Source organism: Bubalus bubalis, chromosome 1, assembly GCF_019923935.1.
Source record: "Bubalus bubalis isolate 160015118507 breed Murrah chromosome 1, NDDB_SH_1, whole genome shotgun sequence".
Lineage (NCBI taxonomy): Eukaryota > Metazoa > Chordata > Mammalia > Artiodactyla > Bovidae > Bubalus > Bubalus bubalis.
The window spans coordinates 131056305-131079127 of NC_059157.1; the positions used below are offsets into that span (position 1 = coordinate 131056305).

At 35.9% G+C, this 22823-nt stretch overlaps 1 long non-coding RNA gene across 2 annotated transcripts in view; it reads right to left on the bottom strand.

Annotated features, from left to right (window-relative positions):
- The window catches only part of LOC112585561, a 385559-nt gene that overhangs the window by 45293 nt on the left and 317443 nt on the right, over positions 1 to 22823 (bottom strand). Inside the window, exon 3 of one of the 2 annotated variants that reach the window (XR_006551645.2) lies at positions 18136 to 18857. The exons of the other annotated variant lie outside the window; for it this stretch is intronic. This is a non-coding gene — a long non-coding RNA (uncharacterized LOC112585561). Of the gene's footprint in view, positions 1 to 18135; positions 18858 to 22823 lie in introns of those variants that run through there. 2 annotated transcript variants of the gene reach the window in all.

The window sequence follows — 22823 nt, forward strand, 5'->3', positions numbered from 1 at the left end:
CAACCAAATTTTTTGCTCTGTGAATTTTGTGAAATCACTAATGACCAAATCCTTCTGAGATTTGTCAACTACCCAGATTGTTTCTTTTTCCTTTTTGAAGAAAGAAATTTACTCAGTTCCGTTCAATGCAAATCATTTTGTCATCTTTCAAGGACAAAAGACTGATTGAATTATAGGTCTTACATAAGGAGTAAAAGGACTGCAGGCTTCATACCACAGACTCAGCCATGATTTACACACAGACTGGGCTTCAGTAGGTATGTCCCACTTGCACCAACAATAAAGGACCTTGAGACATAGATTAAGGGACCATCTAGCACTAACCCAAGAAAACTCAGGAAGAAATAAAAGGCAAGCCCACTACAAATAAAAGGAAGAAACGTACTCTGGTGTATTTGATGCCAGGAAGAAATAATGTCATTTTGAAATTACAGGTAGATGTGTTCCCCTTTCCCCCACCCCCTCACACTCTTTTCGAGCACATTTTGGGGAGCTATGGAAAATGAATAGAAGAGACAAAAAAGTACTTTGCCCGGCAGGAATACAAAATTGTAAAAGCACAGACAGCACTACAGAGGCGCGCTGCCATTCACTCACAAAGAATTTTGTGCATGTAGATGGCTGATTAATTGCCGGCCTGCCTAGACGAAGCTGCAACAAGCCAGATACTGTCAGCATGCCATCGGTTACCATGGAAATGCACAAGGTTCCTGTTTCTGACAAACCCTTGAATACTGGATAGATTGTGCCATATGTAAATAAGGCAAATTAGTTTTCCTATATCTTCCAGACAAGGTTAGACGAAAAGAAAATATATCTGTTTAAACATATTCTCTAACCTCTTAGATGTTACGAAAGAGAAAGAGGGGCTTCTTTCTTAGGAAAACTGAACTCAGATTGTTAAAACTGAAAGGCACTTGGGGAATACGACCAAAAAATACAAAATGCGTTGTCCATTTATAAGGAAGAACTTCAAAGTCAGCCATGCAAAGGTTTATTTATTAGACTTTTGTAACCAGAAGTTGTATTTTTTGCCCTGTTCTTTACAAAATTATAAAATGTCAAGCAGTTACTTTTATGGTTTTGGATTAGAAATTTTATAGTCTTGTCATAAGATTTTTACTTATTGCATAATCCCTAGACTTCATTAGGCTGAATACCGAGTCACAAACCACCATAATTTAAAATATTTACCTCCACTACTAGGGAGGGACACTTACTTTTGCATTACATTAGTTAGGATTACTTTTTTTAAACAGCTTTTGCCAGCACTATGAGACTTTATAACTTCTTGCCATGTAGCAATAATAATTTATGATTAACCAAATCTGAGGTGATTTCAAAAAATCTTATATAATCATCATTAAGATCTTTTCAAGTACATAGTGACGAATTCCTTCATGACACAGGACTACTCTGATAGCTATGTACAATTATATATTTTTGAAATTTAATCTGTTTAAACAGCAAGAATGCCAAAAAGTGCTGGAGTACTTTTCATAACATCTCTAAATAATTTTAAAATGTGGATTTCTCAAAATGTTATATCATCTCTATTATTGCCTCAATTTTAAATACATATGTTTTCTTTATTTTAATCAGATTTTTCTAAGGATACTTGTATATGAAATTTTCACATTTAAACTCAAATATTCATATGGTATTCAAGTAACCTACAATATATGAACACCAATGATATCTATAATTATCCAAATTAGCCCTTCCTTAAACCTAAATCGATGTTCTCTCCCCTTTCTGGGTAAAGGTAAGAAAATTTATTTTCTATCAAATGATCCATGTATTAGATATGCCCAGAATTTCAACTTGATTATCATATGTTATATAATATATAACATATATGTTAGCTCATGTTTTAGAATTCAGAGGTGAAATCTACCTGAAGACCCCCAAACGTTAACATGAATTCCTATAACTGAATATTATCCAAGAAAAATTGTAAAAAGGTATTATCTTATGCTTTTATTTTTATGTAAATAATATGCTACATGAAACTACCAAAAATATTGACTTCTAGTATTGTCCTATTTGACATATTTTCCTCAGCAAAAAAAAAAAAAATACACTCCTTATACTCTTCAATAATAATTCATGTCCAGAGTGATGGGTTTCATGAAAATTTCTAAACAAGTTTATGCCACAGTAAAGAAGTAATTAAAGAAAACTATCTGAAAAATTCTGGCTAGAACAAGTGCCCATGCCTGAAAATAACATGATTTTTCTTTCTGTTTTTTATTTTGTTTTACATATGAAGGGCCAAACAGGGTTGTGGCACATTTTGGGTCAGTCCATCCCTTATGCAATGAAATAGAGGACCTAGAAATGACTTTCCTTTTTATCCTGTTTTCCTCCTTTAAACCAGAAAAATTATAATTAAAAGCATAAGGATTTCTTGCATGGTCATATGACAATGCCCACTTTTCTTATTAGAAAATTTTCCAAGTTCTTTAATTGTGAGCATGTATATTTGAGGACTTAAATAGTAATCTGTATCCTAGAAATCAAAAAGTTTCACAATGGTAAGTGGCCAAATTTATCTTTTTCAAGTGCTATTATTGGAGAAGGAAATGGCAACCCACTTCAGTACTCTTGCCTGGAAAATCCCATGGAAGGAGGAGCCTGGTAGGCTACAGTCCATGGGTTCACAAAGAGTTGGACACAACTGAGTGACTTCACTTTCTTTCTTTCTTTATATAGGGGAAAAAACCCATCTTCCCAGTTACAAGACACATATGGTATATGTGCTAGGAACATGTTAGAAACAATGAGATTGACTCTGTCCATGTTTTTAACTCTGTACCGTAGAATTCATAATTTGCAAACTGTATGCTTTAAGTTGAAAGATAAACATTGAGATTGCTAAAATACGGTAAAGTAGGAATATTATACTCTGACAGATCACCAGAATGGTATTAAGCACAGGATAGTCAATAAAAGAACAGATTTTGTAATCACTGTGAGGAGGATAAATGCTTTCTAGGAGAAACATACACATTTGCTACTTTTAAGAAGCAGCATTAAAGTGTGGAAAGAACATTCAATTGTTCATTCACTGCGTTTTAATATACCCCACTTATCAGGCACGGTAAGGCCCCTGCCTTCATGGAGCTAATACTCTAGTAGGGGTAGAGATAAACCAGGGGAAAAAAATCAGAGTTCTAAACTTTGCTTTTTTTCTCAAATCCTAAATTCCTTTTATTGTATCAGCCTTATGATATAAATCATATTCTCTTTATATATAGTTTAGTTACTTCTGTATATCTTTCTTCTCTATTACCACAAAAATTTCCTATGAGCATCAAATATGGTCTGGATCTTTTTCATCTTTGAATCTTCCACCATGTTTAATATATAATAGGCTCTCCAATGATATTTTTTTTTAATAAGTGGATACATAACTCTCCTGGTCACTTGTAGTATAATTTTAGGCAAGGCACCTGACTCTAGGAGTTTTTGGCTTTTTCACTTGTAAATAGAGGTGTTAAAATGAGACATCTTTAAGGTTACATTTTTTAATTCTATAGTATTACTTGCGGCTATATGTCAGGAAAAAGGTTTATTATTCTACTGGCTTAGAAAATGTTCATCCTCAAACTTATATTAATATTAGTCTAAAAATTTTTTCTTTCTCTTTTGGCTATTATTTTTTAAGAATAATTTTAAAAATATAATCATTTTATTTTTCATAGAAAATTATACCTAGATCTGATATTAAATCCTAATTCAAGATGTTGCTTGTTACTTGTCCGATGTACAAAACAGGCAGGAAAATCATGGACAGGTAAAAAAGTCAGTTTTTGAAGTGTTAAATCAAGTGAATGAAGTAAGGCAGAAGTAATACTTTCTGCAACAAAAGAAAAGAACTCCGTTCCCCTAAATCCCACACACAGATGGCTGCTTGTCCCAAGCTCACAGATAATTTACAAACAGTGGGTGATGTGCTATAAAGGAAATGACTCAATGGCCCATCCGTAATTTAAATATGTGACAAAATGTTTAAACATTTCAAACAATGGTAAAACACTAGAGACTTAACAGTTTGTTAAGCAAGTGTGGAACATTTTTTTCTAATTTATTAGCTTCATTTTGCACCAGCCCAAACACCATCCAGCATTTGATTCTTCCTGAGATGCAGTATGTAATCTTCCACTGGACATCTCATTGGAAAATAAGGAGAATAGCCATCTTTGAGAATAGCCTGGTCAATGTCTATGTACCAAATGCTAATGTATATAATTGAAAAATCAGAAATTCAAGGTCTAACTCAAGATTTTCATCTATCCATGGGAAATACTTCATTCATTTCCTTATCAGCACAATGGCAGCCCCAATCTCCATACATCAGCATTTTGAAATAAAACTTCAGATTATTTTTGTGTTGACATTTCTGTAACCTATATCTTTGTAGACACAAAATGAAGTGTTTTTAGTGCACAATGGTTATAAATAAGGCCCAACCTTCAGTTAAACACCTATAATTTGACTGATTCTCACAAAACATAGCAAAAAGAAAAACAAATTAATGTTAGTTGCTTTTCTATTTGCTCAAAACAAAAACTGAGGCATAAAAAAGATGCATTTAGTCAACTGTTGAGGTTATATAACCTCAACTAGGCAGACCCTTAATAGGGTAGATTTTGGAGGGAGGCAGAAACTGACAGAATTCTAAATAAATTATTTAATTAAGGTGAGAAAGAAAGCAATAATAACTAAAATTAGGACCTAAGGTATAACAACAAAAAAATAAAATTCTAAGTAAAAATTGGTGCTATTTTTCTATTATAAAGGGAAACTCATTTGCAAATGCCCATACTTACCTCAAATAAATGAAATGTTTGGTGGTTATCTTTAGCTGGATTTTGCACACTGCTTCAGACTGAAATATATGTTGGAACCAAAAACTGATTTGTTCCATGTAAATCGCATTTAAAACTTTTTCAACTAAAGATATTGTGAATAAAGCTATTAACTGGGGGATAAGCTCTTTCTTTAGACCTCTGAACCTGTTAAATCTTTGATAATATTAGATTTTTTTTCTTTCTCTTTATGCAAAATAGAAAAAGCAAGGAATCACTTTTTTCCATTTGAAAGGGGATGCAAACCCAATTCAAAATTTATTATTATTATCAATCTAAACTTAAATGAACCTTTCTCCCTTCCTCTGTTTGCCCTTGAACCATGTCTCAGGACCAGCTGACTGAGTAGGCAGATTTTCTCCAAGGGTTCCTCAATTGGATATTTTCTCTATATTCTAAATATACTTGTCTATATTTAATGGCAAAGAACCCTAGTAACATGTCAATGTTTTGAAACACTTGGCCCTGAAAATATTCTTAGAGTGTTAATTTCATATAAGAGCCAAATGCTTTGTCTCCTTTCTTACTATATAGAATATGTATATTATAACATTGTATCCTAACATTAATCCATAAGGTTAGCTTGGTTTAAATTTTTACATAAATATTGTTACTTACTCATTGACATGACATGTGGACTCTCAGATTCTCCTGTATAACTGAGAAACCTAAAAATCCTTTCATTTTATTGGCAGGCCAATTACCCTATATATTTTCACCACTTTGGGCCCACTCACTCCAGCTGGGCTATCTGTTCAGCATATGATAGTTATCTGGAAATCTGAAAAACATACTAGAGAAGAATTCCTTTTTTTTGCTCAGAGTGTAATATAAATGCATAATTAGTGGGACTTATATTTTGATGTATACTGAAAACATTTCAGCATTTCGAGAACTTTCATACTCTAGTGTTCTCCCCTCCAAATTATACATCAGTGATGTCTGCAAGACCAAAAATAATATTTGGACTTGATCAATTCTGTCAACAAATGAAGTATGCAATACTTAAATATTCTGACTTCATTAGAGTTTGCTTTACAAGCAAATTATAGTTATAAACATACTGGGTGAGGAGGGGAAACCCATTCAACCAGATTCTCACTGTAATGCAGATAACTGAGTAGGCATTTCAATATTTTCCTTATCCATATCTTAAGATCTTTGATAAATCCTCAATTTATGTACTCCATCTGATGACACAGATATGCTGCTAGAAACTTAGTTTGGGTCACTCCCTTATGGCAAGAGTCAAATTTGTAGAAGGCACTTCATAATCATTGATTTTTTACCTCTTAAGACATGTCTAAGAGTTAACTACAAATTACCCTAGCCCATTAAGACACATTACATCTGTGAATATTATAAAATTCACTATATTTTGAATAGTGAATTATGAAATAATTGTACTCACCATACTAAAAGGTCCATGCAGGCATTTCTAGGTATAGTATAGTACAGAGAATACTTTTTTTCATGAGTTAGATATAAGAGATTTTTAAGCAAAAATCACAATAAACCTTCTAGTCTCACTTTTAAACTCCAATATATGGACAGGGAGGCCTGGCATCCTGTGATTCATGGGGTCACAAAGAGTCAGACATGACTGAGCAACTGAACTGAACTGATATAATTATTTCAAAAGCTTTAATATAAACCTTCTAATACTATCAAGTGCTATCATCATCTATTCTAATTTAGTTTCAACCTATGGCATGTTCCCAAAGGCCATACTTGTGATGATGCTCTCCTGCAAATAACTTAGTCCCCATGAGTTGATGCTGGCTTGGCTGACAATTTTCATTTTCTGTGCTGCAGTTATCTTTTTTGAACAAGGGTGTCATGTAGTTGGGAAGGTATAAAAGCAAGTCACAAAACAAAAACATCTTATAAGTCAACATTCACCAAACATCATCTTAGAGTCAAACATCACCAAATAGGCACTGTATGAACTGGACCCATCTATATATGTTTTATTTTCTTTCTTCTTTCTTCTCTCCCTCTCCCCCATATCTTTGTTACTAAGCAAATCACTGTATCACAAAGACCTTCAGCATGAGCATCTTCAACTATGAAGAGTCATAAGAACCCTCCACTTGCCCATACCCACACTCTGTACTCCTTGGAGTCATAGAAGACATTCAATTCCAGACTCCACCAATTTCTTGTTATATGACTTTAGGTAAATCACTTTCTTGAACCTTCTGAGTCTCAGTATTCTCATCCACAGAACAAAACTAACAGTAATATTTGTCTCATCTACCTCATAGAACTGTTAAAGGAGGATTGAAAAATATATATATGAAAACTTGTTTTGAAAAGTATAACTGTACAGTTATTGTAATAGAGACATGATGAAGGAAAAGTTACTCTAAAGTTGAAATATTCAGAGTAACATTTAGGGCCATATTATATTTAAGAGAAATTATTTTATATTTCATAAAACATTTTATTTTATTAATAAGTTAAACTATATATGATTTTACTTTATCTTATATATATTTAAGTGTTTATATTGATTTATATAAATGATGTTTGTTTATTGGTTAAATAGTACTTAATTTGTTAATTTAAAACATGTATAGTTTTCAATGAGATAAATTAGAAAATTCTGATAGAAATGTTTCCAGAATCTGCTGAGTCATTGATATGGAATTATTTGTTACACTCAATGTAAAATGATACCAACTGTATACAATTTCCCTTTAAGAAATTCATTAACTGTACTCTCAGTTTTCCTATATTCTCTCAGGATATTATTAATTTGAGTACTGATGATCTAGTATTTTATTTATTAATGATCTAGTATTTAACCATATATTGAATACACAGACCTGCCCACTAAAATGATACAGATTTTTTTTATTCATCCTGGCTCTATGTTTGAGATTTTAAAATAGATTCTTTACTTCCACTTTCATATTACTGGCCACTTCAACCCATCCTCAGAGAAGGCAATGGCACCCCACTCCAGTACTCTTGCCTGGAAAATCCCATGGACGGAGGAGCCTGGTAGGCTGCAGTCCATGGGGTCGCTAGGAGTCGGACATGACTGAGCGACTTCACTTTCACTTTTCACTTTCATGCATTGGAGAAGGAAATGGCAACCCACTCCTGTGTTCTTGCCTGGAGAATCCCAGGGACGGGGGAGCCTGGTGGGCTGCCGTCTATGGGGTCGCACAGAGTCGGACACGGCTGAAGTGACTTAGCTTACCTTCAACCCATCTTACTTATCAAGAGCAGCGTAATATTAATTTAAATGACAACCAAAATGCTTGATCCACAATTTCACTTCTCTCCTTAACATTCTTGATTTCTCTATACTCAGACAATAGTTGTACATGTATTTATTATTCACAATTTTCCCTCCATAAGGGACCACTTAATTACCAATCTGACACTCAAAACCTTCTATACAGCAGCAATGTGCTTTGGAATAACTAGAGGCAAAGGCATCAGTTGCTGCTTTCAACAAACACAAGAAATTTTAGATAATTTCAGGTACTTGATCCTTTTTACCCTGGAAAGGTATGTGTCTGTGCATTACATATTAGCTACAAAAGTGTGCACTGCAAAATATAGATTCTAAGACTTTGTGTGGGAGAAATACTACCATGGTCCCTTCAAAGGGAAGTGCAAAATTTGACACATGGGTCAATTACTAGGTAAAGAATCCTCTGCATTACCTAATAGGTAACATACAATGGAAACTGTTTTTAAAAAATCTGTAGATTCCTTTTTGTTGACAATCATGCTGTACTTGTTGAAAGAAGCCTTCATTTATTTATTAAAATGAAAGTTTATGTCATCAGAACATATCCCATCATTTAGCCTCCATTCCTGTGAGCTCAAAATTAAAAACAAACCAAATAAAAACAAAAGCCAACAGCAAGCTTTAACTAAAAGATAAATCTATGACCATTTTTCCAGCTTTTGCTTATATGCCTCTATGTTCAATATTTTTCTTTTAAGAATCAATGATTCAGTTGAGTCTTGATTTCAACTTAAGGCCATCCATTAGAGAAAGTTAAGGAGTCTGAAAAGGGTCAGCCTTTTCTGTGTCTATTAAGTCTAGGTAGCTTTTGTCTCTAATGGAATCCTTCTGATAATTATTTCATACTTCTGGCAAATCTTGATGGACTCCATTCACCTCAATGCTACCTCTGCATTCAAGAGCTTCTATTAGGACATCTTAGAGAAACCTCCGTTTTTTGCTTTATACTCAAATAAAGGAAGTAAAAAACTAAACTTCAAGAGGGGCTATGCTTTTCAGTGTAATCATAATACTTTCCAGTCTGAACAAGAGGCATCAGCTGTTCTTTCTCTTTCGAAAGCATTTTGACCAGGTGGAAGAATTTTAAACATATATATAGCATACATATACACTGATCTCACTCAAAACCATAGAACATATTTTCATATTTATATGTATATGGATTTTTTCACTCTTAAGATTTAGAGAAGGTGAGTTCTCTCTCTTTCAATGACAACACTTTTTAATGGGAAAAATTATATATCTGATCAATAATTGAGAAAATAAATTACCGTTAACTGCTGAGATTAAACAAAAAGCCAGATTACAATCTCAGACAATGTATCATAAACTTCTTTTAAAATACAGATTTTCTTTCTGATTGTATTTTGCTTAGTTACTTACAAACACCAACTTTAATTCCCTAGATGTAGAAAATAGCTAGATGACAGATAAAAGCTAGATGACAGATGAAAGCTGGCTGAAGATTAAGAATTTGCTGTAAACTTTACACAGAGCAGCTAATAGTCACTTGAGGAGTCAAGTGCTGAATGTATTAGATGATTCTGACTGCCACTTCTTCACTCAGTCAGTCAGTTCAGTCGCTCAGTCGTGTCTGACTCTTTGCGACCCCATGAATCGCAGCACGGCAGGCCTCCCTGTCCATCACCAACTACCGGAGTTCACTCAGACTCACGTCCATCGAGTCAGAGATGCCATCCAGCCATCTCATCCTCTGTCGTCCCCTTCTCCTCCTGCCCCCAATCCCTCCCAGCATCAGAGTCTTTTCCAATGAGTCAACTCTTGGCATGAAGTGGTCAAAGTTCTGGAGTTTCAGCTTTAGCATCCTACTCTAAATGGAACTCTGGGTCTACTTAGAGCAGGATGGTTTCTCATAAACCCAAGAAGACCTGTCCACTGCAGAGACAGAGGGAGGGGGTCTTTTCTGGTGTCTGATCATGGTGCAGCCAACACCAGCCAACAGTTATTCAGTGCCTTCCACCTAACAGCTTCCACAAGGACTTAAGATGGCTCCAGACAAAAATATAATGAGATTACTGTATTTACCAGAGAAAGGTAAGACAAAAGGGAAATAAAGATTGAAAAATAGTTAAGGCCAAGGGTGATATGCACATTCAGAAATACATATCCCATTTTACCTGACTCACTGGCGCTAGTGTAAAGAACTCACCTGCCAATGCAGGAGACATAAGAGATGTGGGTTTGATTCCTGGGTCAGGAAGATTCCCTGAAGGACCTACTCCAGTATTCTTGCATGGAGAATCCCATGGACAGAGGAGCCTGGTGGGATATGGTCCATAGGGTGGCAAAGAGTCAGACTCGACTGAAGCAGCTTAGGAAGCACACACCAGGCATGGTTAAGTACAAGATTCACAATAACTTTAAGGGGAAAGGCAGGACATCCTTTTAATAAAGTGCCTGCTGCTGCTGCGTGGCTTCAGTCGTGTCCGACTCTGTGCGACCCCATAGACGGCAGCCCACCAGGCTCCCCTGTCCCTGGGGTTCTCCAGGCAAGAACAATGGAGTGGGTTGCCGTTTCCTTCTCCAATGCATGAAAGTGAAAAGTGAAAGTGAAGTCGCTCAGTCATGTCCGACTCTTCGCGACCCCATGGACTGCAGCCTACCAGGCTCCTCCGTCCATGGGATTTTCCAGGCAAGAAAGAGTACCGGAGTGGGGTGCCATTGTTACCTTTTTTTTATTACCATCATTTTCTTATGTTAATTACATAATAAAATACACATATATTATATATACATATATGATGAAACACATATACAATGTACTAAAAATACAAAAACAAAAAGTTATTTTTGTAATGCCAACATATCAATGAAGTCAGTATCTACATCCCACAATATAAACATGATATTTGGCTTTTGAGGACACACAAAAGGGACTATTCTGGGGCTACTTTTTAAAATATTAACATTCTATCTATTAAAGTCACACAATCATAAATTTCATTTTTCCTTAAGATTTTAAACTTGACTTATCTTAATTTTCTGTTGATATATCCTTATCACTTTTAAAAGTATTTAATAACTTGAATAAAATTCCCTTAAGCTTTATAGCATTCATAAACATGATATTTTATATGTTGAAGATGAAATTAACATTTTAAATACTTCAACTGTTTAAAAAAAATCTCCTCTAATACTTAACTTTTTAAAATCTATTATATCAAACCTTTAAATATGACAAACCTTAAATTTTCTTAAACTTCCAATAATATTATAATCTTAATAAAATTCTTTTACTTTCAAATCGAAACTAAAATTTTAAATAATTTGATATATTTTAAATGGGAACATAAGCTAATCTACTGGATACATTAGAGTGGTCAATGAACTTCTAATATTCCAATTTAACTAAATATTATATGAAAGTAAAGAGTAAACTATCAATATTTACAGGTGATTTTCAAATTTATAGGAAAAACACTAACACTGTGTGTTACATTTATGTTACATTAAAATTTTTCTCTATATTTAATAAAATTTAAATCTAAATCCTAATTAAATTAATTATAGTCAAGTCTAAGTTTAAATGAAAAGAAATTTTGCTGCTGGCACACAATTATATCTGAGATGATTTTGGTATTTCCTCATTAACTTTTATATTGATCAGCAATTATTATTAAGACTTGAAATTTTAAGTTGTGGATATGTTTTAAATTATATATGCATGCGATTGTATTATACATATTGTTTTGTAGACTTTTAAAATTTTGCAATAGTTATAAACTACAGGAAGTTGCAAAAGTAGTACAAAATTTCCCAGCTTCCCCCAATGGCTGAGAACTTCCCTAGTGGCTCAGATGGTAAAGAATCTGCCTGCAATGTAGAAGACCTGGATTCAACCCTGGCTCGGGAAGATTCCCTGGAGTAGGCAATGGCTACCCACTTCAGTATTCTTGTGTGGAGAATCCCATGGACAGAGGAGCCAATGGTTACATCCTACATAAATGGTTACATCTTTCATAAATGTAATACAGTAGCTAAAGCATGAAACTGACATTTGTGTGTATGTGTGTGCTCAGTCATGTCCAATCCTTTGAGATCCTATAGACTGTAGCCCACCATGCCCCTCTGTCCATTGAATTCTCCATGCAAGAATACTGGAGTGGGTTGCCATTTCAATTCCAGGGGATCTTCCCAACCCAGAGATTGAACCCATATCTCTTATGTCTCCTACATTGGTAGGTAGATTCTTTACCATTGCACTACCTGGGAAGCCCATGACATTTGTACAATACCACTAAATATTTTGCTTTGTTGAGAATTTACAAAGTTCTACCCATGTATGGGCACATACACACAAACACACCTGTATATGCTTTTATGCATTTTAATCCCATGTATATATTTGTATGACTACCACCATAACCGTATACAAACCTGTTTCATTACATAAAACTCTCCTGTGGAAATCTTTTACACTCTACCCCTTCATTACCACCTTCCTCATCCTTATCCCTAGGCAACTACTAATTTGTTCTATCCATCTGCTATTGTGAGAATTATATACAGTTGATTCATGTTATTCATGGTATTGTTCTATAAAGTCACTGCAAATACTAACATGCAAATATTAGATAACATCTCTTGGGGGAAGTTAGTGTGAAATTCTTGTGGGCCTCTGGTAACATTTTCATTAACCAACCAATACACAGTCTCCTATAAATGAAGTTATACAGTATGTAACTGAGATTTTTTTTTCCACTCAGTATAATGTCCTTGAGATCTGTCCAAGTTATCACATGTAGCAAATCAGGTTTTTTTCAGCTTTCTATTTTAAAATAATTATAGATTTACAAGATGTTAGGTAAGTATTACGCAGAGGTATTGTATACCTTTCCCCCAATGGTAACATCTTAGATAACTACAGTGCTATATTAAAACCAGGAAACTGATATTGGTGCAATCCACAGATCTTATAATCAGATTTCACCAATCTTACATATACTCATTTGCACTCCTGTGTTTGTATCTGTGTATAGCCTATGTAGTTATAACACATATGTAGATTCATGTAATCTATACCACGGTCAAGATTCAGAACTATCCATCATCATGAAGATCCCTGTGTTAACCCTTTACAGTCACATCTTTCCCTATTCCACCTCATCTCTAACCTCTGGTAACCATTAATTTGACCTTCATCTCTATAATCTTTCATTTTGAAAATGTTAAATGGAATCATGCATGTGCAACCTTTTGAGGGTGGCTTTTATCATTCAGCATAATTCCCTTGAGATTCATCCAAATTGTTACATACATCAATAATATATTCCTTTATATAGCTGAGTAGTATTCCAGAATGGATATACCAAAATTTATTTTTATCTTTCATCCACTAAAGATTGTTTGGGTTGTTTCTATGAACCGTCATTCACAGGTTTTTGTGTGGCCTTAAGTTTTCCTTTCTCTGGGATAAATGCCCCAAAATGCAGTAATTGCTGGGTTATACAGTAAGAACATGATTAGTTTTTTTTTTTTTTTTGAAGAAACTGCTGAACTAGACTTGGGAATGATTGCACCATCTCACATTCCAGTTAGCAATATACAAGTTATTCAGTTTTTTCATGTCCTCGCTAACATCTGATATTATCAGTTTTCATTTGTCCATTCTGATGCATGTGAAGTAACATCTTGTGGTTTTCATTTGTATTTTCTTAATGGTTAATAATATTGAACAATTTTTCATGTGTTCATTTATCATCTATATCTCTTCTTTGATGGAAGTTTTATTTATGTCTTTTACCCATTTTCTAGCCAGATTTTTGGTCTTTTTATCCTTTATTTTGTGCTGAGTTTTAAGAATTCTTCACATATTTTAGATTCAAGTCCTTTGTTACATATGTGGTTTGCAGTAGTCTCTCCTGGCCTTTAGGTTATCCTTTCAGCCCTTAAGTGAGGTCTTCTACAGAGCAACAATTTTTAATTTTGATGAAGTCCAAACTGTCATTTTTTTCTTTTATGGATCATCTTTAGCGTTTCATACATTAGAACTGTTTGCCCATCCCTAAGTTCCAAAGACTTTCTCCTGTTTTCTTCTCTATATTTCCTAGTTTTACACTTTACATTTAAATCTATGATCCATTACAAAATAATTTTTATAAAATGCAATGTCAAGATTTTACCTATTTTATTTCACATTTTGCCTGATGTTCAATTGCTTTAGCATCATTTGTTGAAAAGACTATTCTTCCTTTATTGAATTACTTTTGCATCTTTGTCACAAATCAGTTGGACATATTTGTGTGGGACTATTTCCAGGTTCTCTATTTTTTCATACACATTTTGTTCAGTTAAAAATATATTATGAACCTGTTCCCACAAAATATTTTCAGTATCACTTTCCCTAAAGTAAATAGTAAATATCACTATTCCCTAAAGTTCTACCCTAAAGCATGGGTAGAACATACTATGATTTTTTAAATCACTACCATTTTGGACATTTAAATTAATGTGGAATTTTTGGTAACATAAACCACCCTGTAATGGTTTATATCACCATCTTTGCATGTATCATAGATCATATTGTATCATAATCTTCGCATATATCCATGATATATGAGTTTGAGCAAGATCTGGGAAATGGTAAAGGATAGGGAAGCCTGGCATGCTGCAGTCTATGGGGTCAAAAAGAGTTGGACACAACTGAGCAGTTGAACAACCATGATAATTTCTTAGGATTACTACAGGTAAGCTGTCACATCAAAGGTATGCACATTTTTTAGAAAATGAACTTCTTTGGAAAATGATAGAGCTCAAGTCAAAGCTATGGTTTTTCCAGTAGTCATGTATGGATTGTGAGAGTTGGACTATAAAGAAAGCTGAGTGCCAAAGAATTGATGCTTTTGAACTGTGGTGCTGGAGAAGACTCTTGAGGATCCCTTGGACTGCAAGAAGATCAAACCAGTCAATTCTAGTGGAAATCAACCCTGAATATTCATTGGAAATATTCAATGACATGAATTTGAGCAATCTCCAGGAGATAGTAGTCCATGGGGTCACAAAGAATTGGACACAACTGAGCAACTGAACAACAACAAATGCTTAAAAACATATGTATGTGTGTAAGACAAAGAGGTAAAATGGGAGAATAGATGAATGGAGTAGGACACCATGAAGCTATTCACTGCAATTCATGCAAGATTCATGGCTTTTCAAGTTTGTTGAAAATCAATGACTGAATCAGGTTTCTCAGAGTGATCCACTGCAGGGTGAAGGGGAACTTCTATCTCCTCCCCTGATATTCATATAATTGCTTAAATGCCACTATCTCCTCCCCTTATATACTATCATATAATTGACTAAATGCCACATACTCCACAGAGAAACCTGGATATATGTGTCTCAGGAAGTCAAGTTTGAAAGTAGATTGAGTAGAATTCATTACTTACAGTCAATATTTTAACTCAAAGAACATTTAACTAGCCTTGTAAAGGGCACCTGCCCAATATTAATACAAGATGTCTCCAAGAGCCAGTCACAAATTTGAACAGGAAAAGAGGGGAGAGAAAGATGACTCTTGGCTCTACACATGTAAAAAAGCCTCTTGAGAATATAATACCTACATGGGACTAAAGTTGTCTCAGACAGGTGGAATGTGGGAAATGGCATTTTAGAGACAGGCAAAGGTGTGACCTCCAAAAATGAGCATGCACCTGGGTCATTCCATGAGTGCGCATGTGTTGGGGGGATGGAAATAATTTTGGAAAGGTGGGATCAAAGCATAAACTGGAATCTTGAGTAGAGGCAGGTGGGTTATGTTGAAATTGGGAAGCTTTTGAAGTTTTGACATGGGAACAGGTGATCAGAGCTGTCCTTTAGAAAGATATCTGTGACTATAATATTTGAACAGCCTAGAGTGGGAGAAAGACCACAGGCAAGTCAGCTGAGGAAGCTACTACCTAAGTCTAGGAAGAAGAAATTCAGCTCTGAACTCGGACAGAAGCAGCGGGGAAATACTAAAACTGGTGAACCTACACTCCTAGATTTGCTTGTAGATTCATGGAAGTTTAGGGGAATAATATTTGCCTCGAGGGAAGAGGCAAGTGCGTCATTGCTTGGATCAATGGAATCAATGTGGTTGACAGCAAGGACTCTAGAGCCAAAATTCCTGGGTTGTCATCCCAGAACTTGCAGTTACTATATAACCCCTAGTAAAGAACTTCTTTGTGCCTTGGTTTTCTCAACTGTAAAATGGGAATGGTAACAGTATCCATTGCCAGTTCTTTCGTGGGTGTTAAATTAATATATGTCAAGTGCACACACATGATGTTTACCATTACTCCTTTTGTTATTATCATTATTTTTGAGCTGCTTAAAGAAAAGAAATTTGTGACTGCATTTGCCTGACAAGATCCTCTCGTCTGTAAAAAAGGAAGGAACTGTAGGAGATAGTGAACGACAGGGAAGCCTGGTGTGCTGCAGTCCATGGGGCTGCAAAGAGCTGGACATGACTGAGCAACTGAACAACAAATGTGAGCAGAGGAAGTATCTGACAACAGTGCTTCTCCCATTCTAATGTGCAAGCCTATTACCTGGGGATCCTGTTAAAATGCAGATTCTGAGTCAGTGGATATGGGGTGGGGCCTGAGATTCCCCATTTCTAACAATATCTCAGCTGCTGTGAAAGGATCTGACAGCTCCTTCACTGCTTTATCGACTTCTCTTTCCTTCTTACCAGCTGGCTTATCTTGAACTTTGGATATTAGGGGTGTTTCTACCACTTAATGTCATAACACTGTTTTCAGAGAGATTTTCCTTCATACAATAATAATTACAAAATGATTCTTATGATATATGCCAAGTGCTTTATATTCTTTATCTCAGATTCTCAGAGCAAATCTTGCAAGGATAAGGTGCTATGAAGCTCATTTTACTGATGAAAAAACATAAAGAGTCTAAGTAACATGTTTGAGGTCATACAGCTCAAAAGGGCAGACCTAGGACTCAAATTCAGGGTGTGTGACACCCAATCTTGGGCTCTTCTCAGACATTTTGCTATTTTCCAGGGGATATGCCTTCCATGGACACTCCAGAGGGCAGAAGCAGTAGAAATCAGAAAGGAAAGAGCCAAAGGAGGTGCAGTTATTCAGGTCTCCAGCTCATCTGTTTTATGGAGGTCTCGTCATCTTGTAAATATTGAGTTTTAGGATTTATAGGTAGCCCTTGCCCCATACACAGAGCCCTATTTTGCCAGACTTTGGTTATTCTTAAACAGAATCTCTTTTGGAAAGGTGTATCCCAAGATCTTTAGCTCACTTGCCAGGACACATTATAAAAAATGAATGCATTCTGATTACTGATTAAAAGATACCAAGATTGTAAATCTGGTGGTAACTAAAGTTACTGTGATGATCATTTTGTAATGTATAGAAAAATCAAATCACTAAGTTGTGCAAATGGAATTAACATGGTGCTGGAGGTCAAGTATACTTCAAAAACAAAAGATTATGAATCTGGAAGTAGTAACATGACAAGTCTGACATACATATACATTTCTATTTTATCTGCTAGATCCTTGAAAAATAATACCTCTCCTTAGATATTAGCTATAGGAACAATGATTAGTTCACACCATGCACTACTGTGTGGAGGGATAAGGCTACAGAGCGAATCCTTCCCTCAGGGCCACCTTACATGGTCTCAAAGGAAAAGAGATCCACACCCAAACATGATCAGATATGGGGGATCACATGAGCAGTAAACAAGCTGTTTGGCTCTGATGCTCCATCCCAAGCTGATGATACCTCGATAGGCTCCTCCAGAGGTATTAATATCTTTATATAACATTATCACAGTCTTTATCAAACTGCTTTTCCTAAAACAACTTTCTAAATTTTTGCTTTTCACATATTCCCTTAATGATTCTTCTCATGCCTATAATTGCTCAGTACTTCATGGCTTTTTGCTTTTGTTTTTTTCCCCTACATCTATGTATTGCCTGTGTTATAATTTTAAAAAGCTTTCCATTAATGCTTTTTAGTTAAATACATTTATTTTTAAAACACCTTTATATCACTCCATGACTGAAAAACCAGGATCATTTAGATGGTAAATGTAATTAGACAGTAAATGTAAATGTAAATATGTAATAATTGAAATTTAAAAAATAATCAATTCATAATCTAAAATCATTACATATACCCCACCTTGGGATATTTATTACTTTGGGAAGAGCTTCCCTGGAAGACATGACCCAAGGGTAAATGCCCATGTTTATTTTTCTGTTCTCACCATTTTTCTAAGTTCCTAGTCTACATTTAATGATGAATAAGTGAAGGCATAAATATGCACCAAAGGCATTAATATGGGTAGGCAGTGCTTTGGCTGGGACAGTTAGGGATGATTTTTAAGGGGAATGTAATATTTAAGCCAGACCTTTGATTTTGAGAAGTAAGTGGAGAAGGGGCAAAGAGATGTAAGACCATTCCAAATATCTGCCTAGGTATGGAGATGGACTAACTGATGATAAGACCAGAGGCGTCTTCAATGTATCAATTTTACAGTGGCAGATTTGTGGACCTTCTCTCAGGGACAAAGTTCCATTCTCAGAGCAGTGACTAATGATGGGAATTCTCAGCCTGGAGGAAAATTTGAGGGTAGCATATTCTTGGGTGGGGATTTGAGAGTGGATTTCAGCACCCCAGAAATCACATTTCTAGAGAGTTGCTTCGGAAAGGAGCTTCTCGTAGCACCTGTCAAATGAAAAGGGCACAAACCAGTGAACTGGACACTTAAGAAGACATTAATATGCAGTCTGATATCCTAACATACAATGTAATCCAGGATGTTCTTAGGAATGCAATTTCTGATTGAATTCAAATGTCTACATTAGCCAGAAGAACACACTCTTCCCACTAGGAGAAAAACAATTTAAAATCTATAAAATTGTCTCCAACTAGACTTAACTGATCATTTGTCCCCATGTGGCCAAGCTGCTGCTTAGGCTATGACTCCCTAGAAGGTTTATGGTAATGAAATGTGCAATAAATAGGTTTAATAAATGTTCCTGTACCTTGGTTGTGGGCACTTGTTTTTGCAAGACATTCACTTAAAAACAAAGCAGCAATCCTTCTGATACCGTGGTTATCCCTTGAATGAGGCAACTTTCTATTCCACTGCAGCCTCACCAGATGAGCTCAGGGTTTCTCCATACATAGCCCTTTATATAAACAATTAGATAAGGCCTTGCGTGGCTTCAGCACAATGTGGAACAGCCAATAAGATCTGCTATTATAATGCTGCTTAATAACGGTGGGGGGGAGGGATAGAGATTTGGTTTAGATAAGAATTCCCATCCCACCCCCAAAATTCACAGGGCAGAACTACAAAGAAAAAACATGAAAGGTTGCTAGAAAAAAACTGAAACAGGGAGAAATGTATTTGATTAAGACATAGGAGCTATTACTGGAAAGAGTGCAAAAAAGCCTTTCCGTTCTGCAAGGGGGCCTGAGTGTGGGTTGCTTCTAATTCCTCTAATTCAGTGATAACGTCCCCTTCTGCATAGATAACTGCAGAAGGAGCCTGGGTACCCAAGGAGTCAAGTGTTTGCAGATGCATCAGAATTAGCCACCATTTAAGAAACCCACCATCTTTCAGAATGAATTCCCTACATGTCACAATAAGTTCAATTGGAAAGAAAAGAAAGAGATTTTCTGTTACTTTGCTATACACATCCTCCCACCTGTATGTTGGATGTTTCAAACTACCAAATGCTGCGAGAATTTACCCAGGCGTATTATTAATGCCAGCCCACCACTGCACGAACACAAATAGGCAAGATTTGGAGCACTTCAAGACTGACTGCCTAATTTAAAATTGCTTGAGTGTAGTTAATCAATATTTGCTTTTTCTGAGAGATGAAGAAAGTATATTATGGTGCTGATTTCATCATTTATATGTTAAGAAAGAGTACAAAAGCTGTGTAGCAGTTCCAATGATAGGCTTTGGAGGCAGAAATATCCAAATTATAAACATTCATGAACTGTAGCCTTGGACAAGTTACCTAACATATAAAACCATAGTCTTGGCTAGAAAATGGTGATAAGACTAGTTCTTCATGCACAGAGTACGTAGTGAGGGTATGTAAAAGAGCGTAGTGCACACCCATGGCAACAGCTCAGTAACTATTATTACTATTAACTTAAAATTTCTCTCCCTTTCATCTTTTTTTCCTCTTTAGTGTGGGCAGGCACTGTGATACTGACTAAAGCCAAAGGTGTAAGCTCTTAACACCTAATGAGGCTAAGCAAGTCATGTAAGCAAGCAACGTGAGTGAGGATTTTTAAGACTTTGAACATGACCAATAGATGGCAATTGACTATTGTCTAGGTCAGTGACCACTACCGTGGCACACAGGACAGTATCTGCTTTATCAAAAGGGAATGGGAATATGAGCTCACCGTTGCTGAGGTTTTCCAGAAAAATCTGGATTCTTTTAAAATATGACATCTCCCAATTTTTAAACATTGGCAAAAGATTCAATATATTATGATTCAATATAATGTGAATTCAATAGAATTCAGTGGGTACACATTACATTGAATTATATTGGGTACTATTATCTCCACTGACAGGCAGATGAGGCTTAGAGAAGTCAAGTCCCAGGTGTCTGGCCCCAGTTGTTTGCTCTATGTCAGTCACTAGCCACACCTTTCTCTTCTCAAGAGGACTCAGACTCAAAGCTACAGTGACTGTTGTTCCATGTAGAAGGAAAAAAAACATTGAAGAGCAGAACAGTGCTAAATTCCAGTAGTCATTATTTCTAATTCTTCTAATGTATTTAAGAAAACTTTCCATGAATTTCCTTAACTAGGTTGCTAAGGTTTAGGTTAAAATAAAACTAATGACATTGAAATCAATGTCATTTTTCATCAATGAGATCTTAATCCAGGGAGTTAGCCAAGAATGATGGGAAGAAAAACCTGAAAAATTAGATACAGATCTGAGTTCAACTGCTTAATTTCTTTATGACCCTGGGTATGACTTTAGGTGATAGTGACATGGGGCATTGAAGCAAATAACCTCTGAAATCTCTTGAAACCCTGAACATACATTAGCAACCATGTTCCACAACCCTTTGGACTCACAAAATTTTCCTCAAATATTTAATAGGCTGTACAGTAGTACACTGAATGTACTTACCCACACTGAGTGCAAGGTCCAGAGGGGGATAAGAGATGAATGAAAACCCTGCCAACCTGCTCCCATTGCCACCTTACATTTATATAGTCTGCTAGTCTGCAAAGCATTTTCTTTTCCATTGTGTCATTTGGTCATTTTATTGGAAAGGAAAACAAGGTTCAGCAGGGTAAAGAGAGCTTGTTCAAGGCTTCACAGCTTTTGCATGGCAGAGCCTGGCATAAAACCCATCTCCCCAGGCTCTACTTTCTCAGCTAATAGAATAAATAAAACCTACAACTGTCCCCTCAGCAGTAGCTGCCACCTCCACCACCACAATTAACATATGCAGAGCGTTTATCATGTGCTGGGAACCATGCTAAAAGTGTTACATGACATTCATGATATCGTTTAATCTTCCCTATGCTCTGTGGGAATGGGTACAGGTATCTCTGTCTACAGGCCGATGAGGCGTAGAGAAGTAACTTCTCCAAGGTCATAGAGACAGTGCTGAAATGAGGAACAATTAAAAATTACTCTGTCCAATTCTGACCTATCTCAGTACATGCAGTTAACAACTGTAATTAGAGTGATACCAGAGGAGAGGAAAAGGGTTGAGGAAACCAAGCAAGATTTCCAGGAGAAGGGATATTAAAGAGTGGGCAAGACTTGCTAGGTGAGATGGTCTAAAGGTGCAGATGCCAAAAGGCCTTTTCGAGAATGGGTTTTGGCTGGGTGGTATAGGAGAGAAAAGGGTTACAGAGCCACAATTCACATGCTTCCAAGAAGCAGCAGTCCCGCTGTGGTGTAAGGTTACATCATATGGTGTAACCTACGTACTCTGCAGTGTAAAGGGTGCCCTCAGAGTTGTGTAATGTGGCAGCCTTGAGAGAATGAAGCTAGTACAGTAGACTGGCTCTAAATGACAGAGAGCTTTGAATGCTGCACCTGATTTAGCCCAGCTGGTAATGAGAAAAGTACTGAAATTTTTTTAGTGTCCTGGGGAGTTGCATATGACCACTCAAGATATATTCATATAATAGTGGGATTAGATAGAGAAGAAGAGTAGAGGAAGACAGATTAATTAGGAGACTTTTGGTAGAGTGATGAAACCTAAACAACCATGAAGACAAGGAAAAGCAAAGAGAAGGATTTTGATCTGAGAAGCATTATTAAAACTGACTGGCCTTACTGGTTTCATATGTATGTATGAAGGAGAGAGAAAACTCATTAATTTTCTAATTGGAGAGTTTAAGTGACTTACGTGAGAAACATGGAAGTCAGGAGAAGAATCAGTTGGGGCCACTTTAGTTGTATTGAGTTTCAGTGAAAGCAGATCATGCCAGTAGAAATATATCTAGAAGTCTGTGATTGGACCTTTTGGAAGTCCTAACAGCTGAGATAGAAATTTTGGAGATCTTCCAACCTGCAGGAAGAGTTGAAGTCACTGGGCCCTTATCATGAGTCATGCTTCATTGATTTTCTTTGGGGATGTGTCTGGGGCTAGGGGATCTCTCTCTAAAATGCAGCTCTTTAAATGG